We start from the raw sequence: 13,326 nt of genomic DNA, 5'->3' as shown, positions 1-13,326 counted from the left end.
ATGAAAGGACAATGTTCATTTCTGGCCTGGCGTGGACAAGCTGCTAATGAAAATATGAATTTGCCAAAAATTTTTAATTAATTTTTAAAGTATTCACTTAGTGTAACTTTGTATCAATTTGCCTTTATAAAAATCCAATTTAAATAGTACTTTATGTGATAATTACAACTTCCTGTCTTAAACACTCATTTCAGTGTTGCCAAAATGAATCTTATCGGTAAGAATCGATTCATATCGATTGTTGTTCGACTATGACAATTATTATTTTTTTAAATACGTATTCATTAAAATGACATTTAAAAAAGCTTTTTAATATTCTAATAACACTACCAAAAATATTTAAATAACTAAATGAAACCTTATTTCACACACACCTTATTATACACCTTATTTCGAGTCTACAAAAATACAATCGATTTTTATATCGATTATTTTTATTCATCACCACATTTTTAGCATGGCAACACTGAAAATATTGTCACAGCTGTTATCTGTCATTCGCTTGTTTTGTATTTTTCATCGTGAGTGTTGTTTAGTTCTCAAAACCAAGTTTTTGCCAAAATAAAAGCAGAAGAGTGTTGTATAAGTTTCCCTTTTGACGTCTTTATTTTTTTGACCATGGTCCTCGATGCTTCCCTTCCCGATGACCCTGGCATACTCTCGAACTACGAATCTCACTCAACCAATGACCAATGGCTCACTTTCGGACATCGAACCTTGCCTAAACGCCGACCACGGCTTACGTATGGACTCCGACCCGAGCCCCAATGTTAACCCCAGCCCGATTTTGGATAATGCAACTAGCAATTCCTCAACCTCATGAGGAACCTATGATATGTATCAATTGTATAGCTGACATGATGCAGTTCAGTTGGTTATAATGTCAGTGGATGACTCCTCAGCTGGTAAGTTATTGAATGAGCGTGTGGACTTGTTGAATACCTTTTACAATGTATTTGATCAACTACCTTTACCGTAGATTACCATAATCCTAATAAAACTTTTTTTTTAGATTGATAACAGCAGTGTATGTTGTCACTCATGTTGGACCGTGGCCACTTTGTGGCTCTGCACCAATCAAGGACAAATAATATTTCAAATGAAGAAGCAACCTCTAGCACTGGTCACTGTTAACGTGGATTGTCTTTGTTACAAATACGTTCCATAGACTGCATATTAACACGGAAAAAGAATCACATATTCGAAAATAATGTAATAATGGAACAGATTTCACCTCGTCAAGTAAGTTTTTTTATAATTATTTTCATTATATTTTATTAAAGACATTGGCTTGATATATTTGAACAAAGTGTATATTTTTTTCTATACAAATACTTCTTACTGATAGATAAAAATTGACATCACATCTCTATATCTTAAAGAATGAATTTTGAATGATACCATAATTAATTTCTTTGTTTCAGCTGCGGGGATCTGACCAAATATGTCATCCTTAAGTGGCAGTGAGCTGATCGAGCTGCTACACATGCTGTGGAGCCCCAACAAACACATGATGGGACGAGGATTCATTTGCCCTGATATTGGCCGAATAACAGTAGGTTGCTGTGCTCATGTTATGACAATTTTGTGGTTTTTGAGCTGGGCAAGGTATCAGGAACATGTATTTTCACCTGCCTAGTTCCTAGACAATATTTTGTTGACCCATGAGTCAGATTAAAATAATAATAATAAAAAAAATGGTGTTTTATTTTGCTTCTAACCTTTCTAGTCTTAAGCAAAAAAAAATTTTTTTAAGGACTTGGATACAAAATGATATTTATATTCTGTTTCTTACTGGTATAGACTATTTAATAAATAACAAATTACATGCTGTAATGTCTGTCTACCTCAGGCCAAAGGTCCCATACTAAGTGGGCATAACCCTTTTCGCCAAAAAGGCAATACCGTAGCGAAAACCATCAGGCTCTCTCGCTTACTCACTCGGTAGGCCTCTTTCTTGCATTGTCTAATCTCTCACTTCCACAAAATAGCTTCTCTTTCACACTTTTCTGGAAAATCTGGAATGTTCAGGAAAAAATAGAGAAGAAACGAGACGGAAATATCGGACCTCTCGCTTCGAACATTCTAGAGCGTGAGATAGCAATATGTTTTGTCCTTGTCTTGCACGGATGGTCCGTTGCGCGAGGCAATACCGTAAAGAGAGCCGTTTTAGGTTTTTTGTCAATAACTTCGCCAATTTTGGGAATTTTGTGATGAAACTTTTTGTATAATGTGGATAATTTAATTACGCATCTGTAGAAAATAAGAAACCATTGTAAAACTACCTGCCAGCTGGAGAAAATTAGCGAAAACTGTGGATTTCCCGAAGACAGGGATAGCAATAGCGTGTGAAAGCGGGATGGAGATAGCCGCTCCCCATAAATACGGAATGAACCGCTCCAGCTGGCATGTTGTGTTCAGATGTTTTGTTCAGTTCAGAGAACAAGTGCTCCAAGCAACAAGTGATCTGAAGAAGCAAGAACTGAGAAAAGGAAGCGAATAATAAACGCGAGAAGTCTCAGCAAGTGAAATAGTGGTTTTATTCCTGCAAGTAGCACCTACTACGCCTGACATAGTAAGGGCAAGCTCTCAACGGCAGTCATCATCGTCCGGTTAGCGCTCTCGAACACACACAAACGCATACAGTCCACTGCAGTCCATCACAGAGATTTTGTTTTAATAAAAAATAATCCCAGAAACCAGACCTCTCGTACCTTACGAAATTTTCAGAGTTCTCGAAAATGATCGCTACCTTGTGAAGAAGGTCATCGGTCACCACGGACGGCCACGTAAGGTGGCACATGATCAGCTACGGCGAGCTCCTCAACCTGGTGGTGGTGCGGATCAGGTGGCCGTGTCGCCAGATCACCAGCAACCGGGTCCGTCTAGTGTCATATCAACATCAGCGTCCGTGGCGCCAGATCACCAGCAACCTGGCCCATCTGGTGTCACAGCAACATCAGCATCTCCGCCTCAATCACGTGACGTTCTCAACATAGACGACGTCGCAGAGGATACCTCGCACCTGGACTCGGTGAGAACCTTTCATTTCACTAACCATGTTTGCTATATTAGTTGTTGACACGTGGAGTTGTCAAATAACTAAGCTTTTCTATACTCAATCTATAATCACTATTGTCGTGTGGAGCCGTACAATAGTAAAATCAATCCCTAAAACACTATTGTCGTGTGGAGCCGTACAATAGTAAAATCAATCCCTAAAACACTATTGTCGTGTGGAGCCGTACAATAGTAATAAAGTAAAACGATACTGTTGTCATGTGGAATGAGCAGTAAACTATCATTCAGTCAGTTAAAAATATAGAAAGAAAGAAAGAAAGAAAGAAAGAAAGACACATTTATTACAATGGACATCACACAAATACAGGCAATTACATAGACATGACAGTGGCACATAATAATGGAAGAAGAAAAAATAAATACAAGAGTAAACTGAGCAGTGCCACCCATCCACCAACAAGATGCCCACTGCAACGGGACCCCACTCAGCATATGCCGTGGCCCACGGTGACGAAGGCCACGGCGCTGGTTTTCAATGTGCCCCATGCCGAGTGAGGGTTACGGACCATTGGTAAAATAAATAAAATACTAAGCTGCATAAAATTGTCTAGATAAACATACATGAATAGTAATATTAGTGCACAGATAAATACAAAAGGCGGTAAATCGGTAAGGATGATAAGACTACGTTTATTAAGAATCTGGGGGCACGGCAGTGCCCCCGCCAAGTCGAGCGCGAAGCAAACACTGCCGTACCATCCTTTACTGGAACCATTTCGCCGCATTTTCAGGCCCCTATTTGAGAACCTCTGGATAAGACCAGAACGCAGAAATTTTCGTCATCTAGTAAGCTGTAATCACGTACTTAAAATCCAAAATTTCAAGTCTGTTGGTCATTTAGTTCCGAAGTTAAGCGAAAGCAAAGTTTCGCATTTACGACACTCACTCACTGATAATCATCAAAATAGAACTAGTACTTCCCATAAACTCAGAGAGCTGAAATTTAGTACAGAGTTAGGGTTTAATGGCCACATAAAGGGAAAACTATAAAAACTAGGAAAATCGAAGATCTGGAGTAACACCACATTCATAATAAATACTACTCCGGCACCGTGGTGTTCGCCTGTATCGCTCACCGCTAGATGGCGCTAGCACTAGCAAGCGCCCCGTCGATTAAGTTGAATGTTGTGTAATTTGCATTTCGTTGATTTCGTTTATTATATTGTAAGGTTCGCTAAGGTTATGTTATTAAAACAATTCTGATTCGTTGTCCATTTTAAAGGTCGTTGAGTTTATTTGTGTTTAATATCGTGAAAAATGTCGATAAAACGACGACGTTAAATAATTTTGCCACTTTCTACAAAAAGAAGTGAAATCCCACCAAAAACATTCTGTAAAAAACTAGCCAAGTCTCGATGGAGCTGCTTGTTTATCTCTAAAAAGTAATGAAATCTAGACAAAGTCGTGCCAAGTCTATGGTTCCTTACTGCGATTTCTTTATTATTATAGTTAATGTTGTGTGACTTGGCCGTTGAAGGGTACAAAACCAGGTAATCCATGACACCATTGCACCAATCTGTCGCCAGAACCGCTACCCATTGGCGATGGAAAATTGCCACTTGGAAAACGTTGATTCAATAACCAGTCAATTGTAGGCTTAATAAAGCTGCGTATTTCAATAATACTTATTGTATGATTATCTTAATAAAGATTGTTCAACGGCCAAGTCACACAACATTAACTATAATAATAAAGAAATCGCAGTAAGGAACCATAGACTTGGCACGACTTTGTCTAGATTTCATTACTTTTTAGAGATAAACAAGCAGCTCCATCGAGACTTGGCTAGTTTTTTACAGAATGTTTTTGGTGGGATACTAATATACGGCCCTGGTTACTGTGGAAGTACCAGCCTCAAAGTATGTTTTTCTCTTTTTCAGTAAACCCCTACATCCAACCCGAGTGAAGCGCTGCAGAGCACGCACCGCACATCAGAATGGCCGTGTCGCCGCAAAAGTATTTAAGTTATAGTTACGTAACACAAATTATTAATTGTAAACACATTTTTCCACCGCTAATAATAATCGTGTGGCGTTTAACCTCTTAAAATTAAATTATTATAGTATATTTTTAATAGTTAATCCTTAATTATTAGCATTGTAAAAAATATTATAAATATGTATCTGTACTAAACCTACTTAACGTAACTACACTGTGTATAATAAATAGCATACTTATTTTTATATAACTTTTGCCAATCTTGTTAAACGCACAAACACAGCGCGCAATTCGTTTTACTATTAGATATTTTTGTGAATGCACGATCAGCACGGCGCGAGCGGCGGTGGTCGGGCCAACCGGTTCCGTGGATGAACGCCCCCCGCCGCAGCCGCCGCGTTCGCCTGACGCGCGCCAGTCAATCTTAGTCAGCTGTCGATTTTTCATAAAAACATTGCGCGCGCGCTTAATTCATTCGTGACCTAGTTAGTTTTATGTAAATTTCTGTTTCGATATTCTACTGTGATTTGTGACCTTGTTATCTATCTACTTCTTACTCCTTCTTATTGTGGACAGTTATTCTGTGTGTGACGTCAATAAACTGTTTGGTGTTTCCCTAAGACTGTGTTGTGATTTATAAACGTCCTTACTACACACATAACAAAATACACTTTCCACACTGGTGACCCCGTAGAACACTTGAAGATGACGAGCAAGGAAACATTCCAAGACGCTTCGGAGCAGAGCGCAGCCGCGCCCAGTGAAATTTTTAAAGTTGGTGTGCGAATACCCCCATTTTGGCCAGAAAAACCAGCAATTTGGTTCGCTCAAATAGAAGGTCAATTCCTGATATCCGGAATCACATCAGACGCAACCAAATTTTATTACGTAATTGGCCAACTCGACCAGCAGTATGCAGGGGAGTTTGAGGACATAATAACCAACCCACCAACTACCGGCAAATTCGAGAAGCTGAAGACAGAGCTCATCAAGAGGCTTTCGGCGTCCAGGGACAAAAAAGTCAAGCAGCTCCTCGTCCACGAAGAGCTGGGAGACCGCAAACCATCGCAGTTCCTGCGGCACCTGCAAAACCTGGCCAGCCCCGACGTCCCTGAGGAGTTCCTGAGGACAATTTGGACCAGCCGACTTCCCAACACTACGCAGACCATCGTCGCGTCGCAGCCCTCGACGTCACTCGAGGCCCTGGCTGATCTCGCCGATCGGATCCATGACGTAGTGCCGTCCAGCCCACACGTAGCAGCCATGTCGTCAGCCACCGCAGCCAGCAGCAGCACATTGGATACCCTAGTGCAACAGGTCGCAGCGCTAACCAAACAAGTGCAAGCTCTCACAACCGCCCAAGATCACTCGCGCTCCAGACCCACAGCGAGAGCCGCTCACCGCTCCCGTGACCGCTCCCGCTCCAACAGGTCCCAGTCGAGCTACAATAAGTACCCTATATGCTGGTACCACGCAACGCACGGGGCTAAAGCGAACAAATGTGTCAAACCGTGCGACTATAAGGCGGGAAACGCGTCGGGCGGACGGTAATGGCGACTAACGCCCGCCCTGGCTCCGGTCGCTTGTTTGTCACGGACCACCGGACGAAAGTGCAGTTTCTGGTCGATACTGGTAGCGACCTCTGCGTTTTCCCACGGTCTGCATTACAGGCGACGTCTACCGACAAATTACCAACTATGCGCAGCGAACGGATCTACAATAAATACCTACGGTTACGCACATCTCGTTCTAAACCTAGGCCTACGCCGCGACTTTGCTTGGCGATTCATAGTAGCCGATGTTACGAAGCCGATAATAGGTGTTGATTTTTTATCTTTTTATAATCTGATTGTAGATTGTAGACATCAACGCCTCATCGACAACAACACTACGCTCGCGACCCAGGCTTCGCCTGCCAGCTCAACAGATGCGATTTCCTCGGTCAAGGTAATTACCGGTGCCTCCGTATACCACGACATACTACGGGAATACCCAGACATCACCCGTCCTTCTGGTATACTTCGCACGCCGGCTCATAACACGGTGCATCATATTCACACCACACCTGGCCCACCTATTTGCAGTACACCGCGTCGACTGGCACCTGACAAGCTAAAAATTGCCAAGGAAGAGTTTGACTCGATGCTCAAGAACGGTACCGCCAGACCTTCCGAGTCACCCTGGTCTTCCCCACTACACCTGGCCCCTAAGAAGGACAGCGGATGGCGCCCCTGCGGCGACTACAGGATGCTCAACGCCAGAACCATTCCCGACAGGTACCCCATCCGCCACATCCACGACTTCTCTCACAGTCTTTCCGGATGCCAGGTCTTTTCCACTATAGATTTGGTAAAAGCTTACAACCAGATCCCCGTCTTCGTCGACGATATCCCGAAGACCGCTATCACCACGCCATTCGGTCTATACGAATTTCCGTTCATGACGTTCGGACTTCGAAATGCCGGGCAGACATTCCAGCGATTCGTCGACGAGATGCTGAGGGGACTGGATTTTTGCTACGCCTACCTGGACGATTTCCGGTCTTTTCGAAGGACCAGAGTACCCACGAAGCCCATCTACGCCAGCTCTTCTCCAGACTTCAACAGTATGGCATGGTCATCAACACTAATAAGTGCGTGTTCGGCGTATCTCAGGTCACTTTCTTCGGCTACCGTATTTCTGCTGCCGGTACAATGCCGCTACCTGAGAAGGTGGAAGCCATCCAGTCCTATCCGACCCCAAAAGCCGCGAGAGAGTTACGAAGATTTCTGGGCATGATCAACTTTTACAGGCGATTTATACCTGACGCAGCTGAGCACCAAGCACCCCTCAACGCACTCCTCACTGGCTCGGTCAAGGGCTCACACCCCGTAAGTTTCTCCAAAGCAGAACACGACGCCTTTGCCAAATGTAAAGAGAGTCTATGCCGAGCAGCACTGCTAGCACATCCTAACTGCGAAGCCAGACTAGCCATCGTTACAGATGCCTCTGACTCTGCAATTGGCGGCGCGTTGCAGCAACAACGAGACGGTTTATGGGAGCCACTCGCATTCTTCTCCCGCAAGTTGAACACCACACAACAGAAGTATTCCCCATACGACCGAGAACTGCTTGCTGTATACGAGTCGATCAAATACTTCAGGCACATGGTGGAAGCTCGCCACTTCACCGTCTACTGCGACCATAAACCCATCTGTTACGCATTTCATAACAGAAAAGAGAATTGCTCACCAAGACAGTTCAGACACCTGGACTACATCTCGCAGTTTACCACGGACATCAGACATATCTCTGGTAAGGATAACGTCGTAGCTGATGCTTTTTCACGGGTCAACGAGATCGTTCAGCCCGTTGACATTGCCCAACTAGCCAAATCACAACTTTCCGATCCAGAACTCCAGCTACTCCTCGACAACACGACATCGTTACGCCTAAAAAAGGTTAAACTGACGGGATTGAGCTCTGAACTGTACTGCGATGAAAGTAGTGAGACTCTACGACCTTACGTCACGAAAGAAATGCGTAAACAGGTTTTCGAGAGCATACACTCCCTCAATCATCCGGGGGCGACAGCTACGACAAAGATGGTCACAGAACGCTTCGTTTGGCCCGGAGTAAGGAGAGACTGCCGCGAATGGACACGCGCCTGCATCGCCTGTCAACGCGCAAAGGTTACCCGCCATGTTCATTCTCCACTCGGCACGTTCAAACTCCCGCGTACCAGATTCACGAAGATCCACATTGATCTAATCGGACCCCTGCCACCATCCCAAGGTTATCGCTACTGCCTTACAATTGTCGACCGTTTCACGCGCTGGCCTGAGGCAATACCGTTGCAGGACATAACGGCAGAGACCGTAGCAAGAGCACTTGTTCAAGGCTGGATAGCTCGCTTCGGTTGTCCTACTGAAATCGTCACAGACAGAGGCCGACCATTTGAGTCCACGCTCTTTAACCGCTTAGCCGAGCTAGCAGGATTCCAACGTCGCCGTACCACCGCCTACCACCCGGCCTGCAATGGGCTAGTCGAGAGATTCCATCGACAGCTGAAGGCCGCTATTACCTGTCATGCCAATAGTAACTGGGTGGAGTCCCTCCCGCTGGTGCTGCTAGGTATACGGGCTACACACAAAGAAGACCTCGATGCATCGCCAGCCGAGCTAGTTTATGGTGAGACCCTACGCCTACCAGGAGAATTTTTTGAGCACCAAACTGACAATGTACCGGACTTGACCGATTTCACTCATAGAATACGCCAGTTTGCACGCAACTTGCTCCCAGCTCCTGCTTCCCGACACATAACCAAATACCCAGTATTCGTATTCAAAGATCTGGCTACTTGCAAACACGTATTTCTTAGGGACAATACAACTCACGGATCATTTCAACCGGCTTATACCGGCCCCCATGAAGTACTAGAGCGAGGAGATAAGATTTTTAAAATCATATTAAATGGGAAACCAGCGACTGTCTCGATTGATCGGGTCAAACCCACATATTCACTTCGCGAGACACACCCCGAGACCAACACATCCCCAGATTATCAAGGGTTAAAAACCACTCCTGAAACCGAACAAGATAATAATATTAGAACGACACGGTCAGGACGTAAAGTACGTTTCCCAGATTATTATCGCCCGTAACCCGGTCTCTGGAGGGGGGTGATGTGGCGTTTAACCTCTTAAAATTAAATTATTATAGTATATTATAATATGTATCTGTACTAAACCTACTTAACGTAACTACACTGTGTATAATAAATAGCATACTTATTTTTATATAACTTTTGCCAATCTTGTTAAACGCACAAACACAGCGCGCAATTCGTTTTACTATTAGATATTTTTGTGAATGCACGATCAGCACGGCGCGAGCGGCGGTGGTCGGGCCAACCGGTTCCGTGGATGAACGCCCCCCGCCGCACGGTGGGCGAGAAATCGACCTCCCCTTTCATAGGATTTAAAAAAAAAATTTAGTTTTTAGCACTTTAAAGTATGCAGGTGTTTTGAACACATTATAACATTAAATTAAATAGTATTCACGGGCCTCGTCTCGTCTTGTACACCACGTAATGTGTCATTTTGTGTTTCAAATGTATGAAAATGAAAACTAATTACCTCATAACTTTTTCCGGTCTTGCTCGGTCAGGCTGAAACTTTCAGGTATTGTTACCGAGTCCTTAACAAAGCTATGTAATATTTTACCTCGATCCCGAACGGTCCCGATCAGAAGTTATGAATCAAAACTTAACATCCATATTTGGATGTGAATGTTTTAAAAACTTAAATATTGTGTGTGTGTTTATATTTATGTACGTGTGTTTGTACCTTGTGTTTGTATTTTAATTTTAAGGAAAATCATCTATCGATGAGAAAAAAATAGAGTACACTTGAAAATTGCTGTAATTAAAAAGATATCAAGTTTCACAAATAACATAATGAAAAATCGAAAAAGCAATAAATTAATCAGTGTCACAGTCAGACAGGTTCCCTATATCTACAAATTCAATATTTGCCTTAGTTACACTATGATTTAATAACAATTTGGCTTCATCTGAAAGAGGTTTATTACGAATCTGACTCATCTTAGGTCTAAAACTAGACAGGTATGGGTCAGAAGATATTAATAAATTATGGATGATATCCTCATTTGTAGCAATCCTACTGGTCTTACGAGAGTGGAAGGTTCTGAATTTCTTAAAATCTTTGTTCCGTGCTTCAGATGCCTCTTCAGAGAGTTTGCCGATTGGAATAAAATTGTTGTGCTCAATTATTTCAGCACCATGCAGGAGTAATTTATGCACGCTTGCCGGCATATAATACCAAGCATAGAGCTCGACATATCTTCGAGCTGTTGTAGCACAATATTCACGGAACTTTTCCACATCAACATACTCTCCACAAGATATTACTTGAAGAATCACACCAAATCTCTTTATGAGTTCCTCATCCACTCCCGTAATTTGTGCAGTTGCCCCAGGATTTGCAAAAAACCTTCTCGCAGTGTTCCCGTCATTGGAATTCCCTGCACCTTGTTTAACCACGTCCACGAGCAATCCCATTTCAGCTCGAAATTTATCTTGAATGGTTTTTTTTCTTGCTAGCTAATTGTGACTTCAAATTCTCTCCTTTAGCTTGCCATTGCTTAAAAGCAAGGCGGTAAGCAACATGTAAGATACATTCCATACATCTAATTCGTGCATGAAGGGAAGATAGGCCAAATTTAAACATATCCACAGAATGGTGTCTCTGCAATACCATGTCGAGGTTATTCATTTCGCTCGGTTTTGCTTTACAGATATCGCATGTCGCTGTGGAGGTATCTGATAAGTGTGAGGTTATCTTGCCATCTATCATGGTCATATGCAGTTTATGGTTCACCTTTGCACTTCCGTCAACTGATGGCTGTAAAGCTGAAATTTCTGTTTCAATTTTTGTCATTTCTTCTTTAATGTTTAAATCATTTTCCTTGGCAAATTTAAAATAAATAGGCCGGCAATAAAAAGTTGAGGAGGCTTTGGGATTTTCCCATATAATTTCAGCAGTATCATCTCGTACCATTTTCAATGGTACAAATGAACACATGAATATGCTGGAATCATCACCTTCCATAGTCTGCTTGTAGTTACTGTGTCCAGATGCACCATCAAAGCCCCACTTACTGATCAAAGACAATTTATTTTCATCTGCTTTTGTTTCCAGAGTCTTGAACAGCCTCTTTACCGTAATGTCCAAAATAGATTGTAGTTTAAGTTTAACGCCAGTATCTGTTATTATCATACCTTCTTTTTCTACGTAGCACTCATTTTTCTCATTTCTCACAGCATCATAAGATGGGAATATATCACATCCCATATCTTTTAACATCTGCCTCAATACAATATATTGCCATTTTGATAAATTTAGTGATGTCAACATACCCAGTGCTTTTTCAGCAGGACAAGATCGCTTTGGTGATTTGAGGCAAGCTAGAAGCATTGATGCATCATTAGGGTGTTTGATTAAATGTTTCACTAACTCAGCGAAGTCCGTTTGATTTTGGTTTTCTCCTGGTTTATTGGCCAGAGCATGAGCTAACGTATCAAAATCATTTTCTGCAATAAGATTTTCAGTTCTTCTTCTTTTTTGAAGGGGACTTAGATCTTCAAAACTCTTTCGAGCTCTAAATGGAGTAGTTGATGTCGACACAGAGACATTACGAGGAACATTAGGACTGGATGATGTACTAGGAGTTGAAAGTTCACTATCCAACATCATATAAGATATTTCTTCGTTTATAACAACAAAGTCCGGCCATTTAATTTCTGAATCCAACCAGCCAGCGAACTTCACCTTAAAATTGTCCAGTGTGCTGTTGGCAGATTTCCATTTTCGCTTAAGATTACTGGTATATGTAGCACAAAATGTTTTAAGATCGGTCTTCTGTTTTTCGGACAGAGAAAATTTCACTGAATTGACCACTTTTTCAAACAGCAAGTCCGCGTTAAAGGATGTTTGTCTCATGTACACAAACACGTCGAGATTAGAAAAAAGCCCTTCCATTTTCAATAATTAAAAATTTGCGTAAGGATAACGTTAAGGTATTAAGTACCAGTAATGATAAGTGAAGTGACATTTTATTATTATCAGTGTATTACGAGGGTAAATATTAAGAGTACAGCGTTATTAAATACCCTCACTAACAGTATGGTAATAAATTACTACCCGCATTTGATGAGATAATGTTGTAAACATTACCTACGTTCATTTAAGTTTACGGGGATAGTTAAAGAATAAAATTGTTTTTAAGTTTTAAGCAATAAACATTTGACAACAGTAAAATGTACAGTGAAACGATTCTGAAATGTCAAATGGTAAAATTTTTAACTATTAACCCAGTATTGATAGTGCCTTCCTTTAAAACTTAAATTTTTATTTTTTATTTTATCATATACAAACGATAGGTATGTTTTCATTTGTTTTATGTGATTTGGTATTTGTTGTGTAATGGAGCTAGCTCATACTTATTATTTTTCTGTCTGTCGTACCGAAGTAATACATTATTTAAACGGGAATATCAGAAAAAAATCGCATGTTATTTTCATTCGTAACTCCTAATCGGGACCGTTCGGGATCAAAGTAAAAGATCGTGCAGCTTCTTTACAGACTCGGTAACAATACCTGAAAGTTTCAGCCTGACCGAGCAAGACCGGAAAAAGTTATGAGGTAATTAGTTTTCATTTTCATACATTTGAAACACAAAATGACACATTATGTGGTGTACAAGACGAGACGAGGCCCGTGAATACTATTTAATTTAATGTTATAA

The sequence above is a fragment of the Ostrinia nubilalis genome, chromosome W (assembly GCF_963855985.1).
Source record: "Ostrinia nubilalis chromosome W, ilOstNubi1.1, whole genome shotgun sequence".
Taxonomy (NCBI): Eukaryota; Metazoa; Arthropoda; class Insecta; order Lepidoptera; family Crambidae; genus Ostrinia; species Ostrinia nubilalis.
This window is presented reverse-complemented; position numbering follows the sequence as displayed.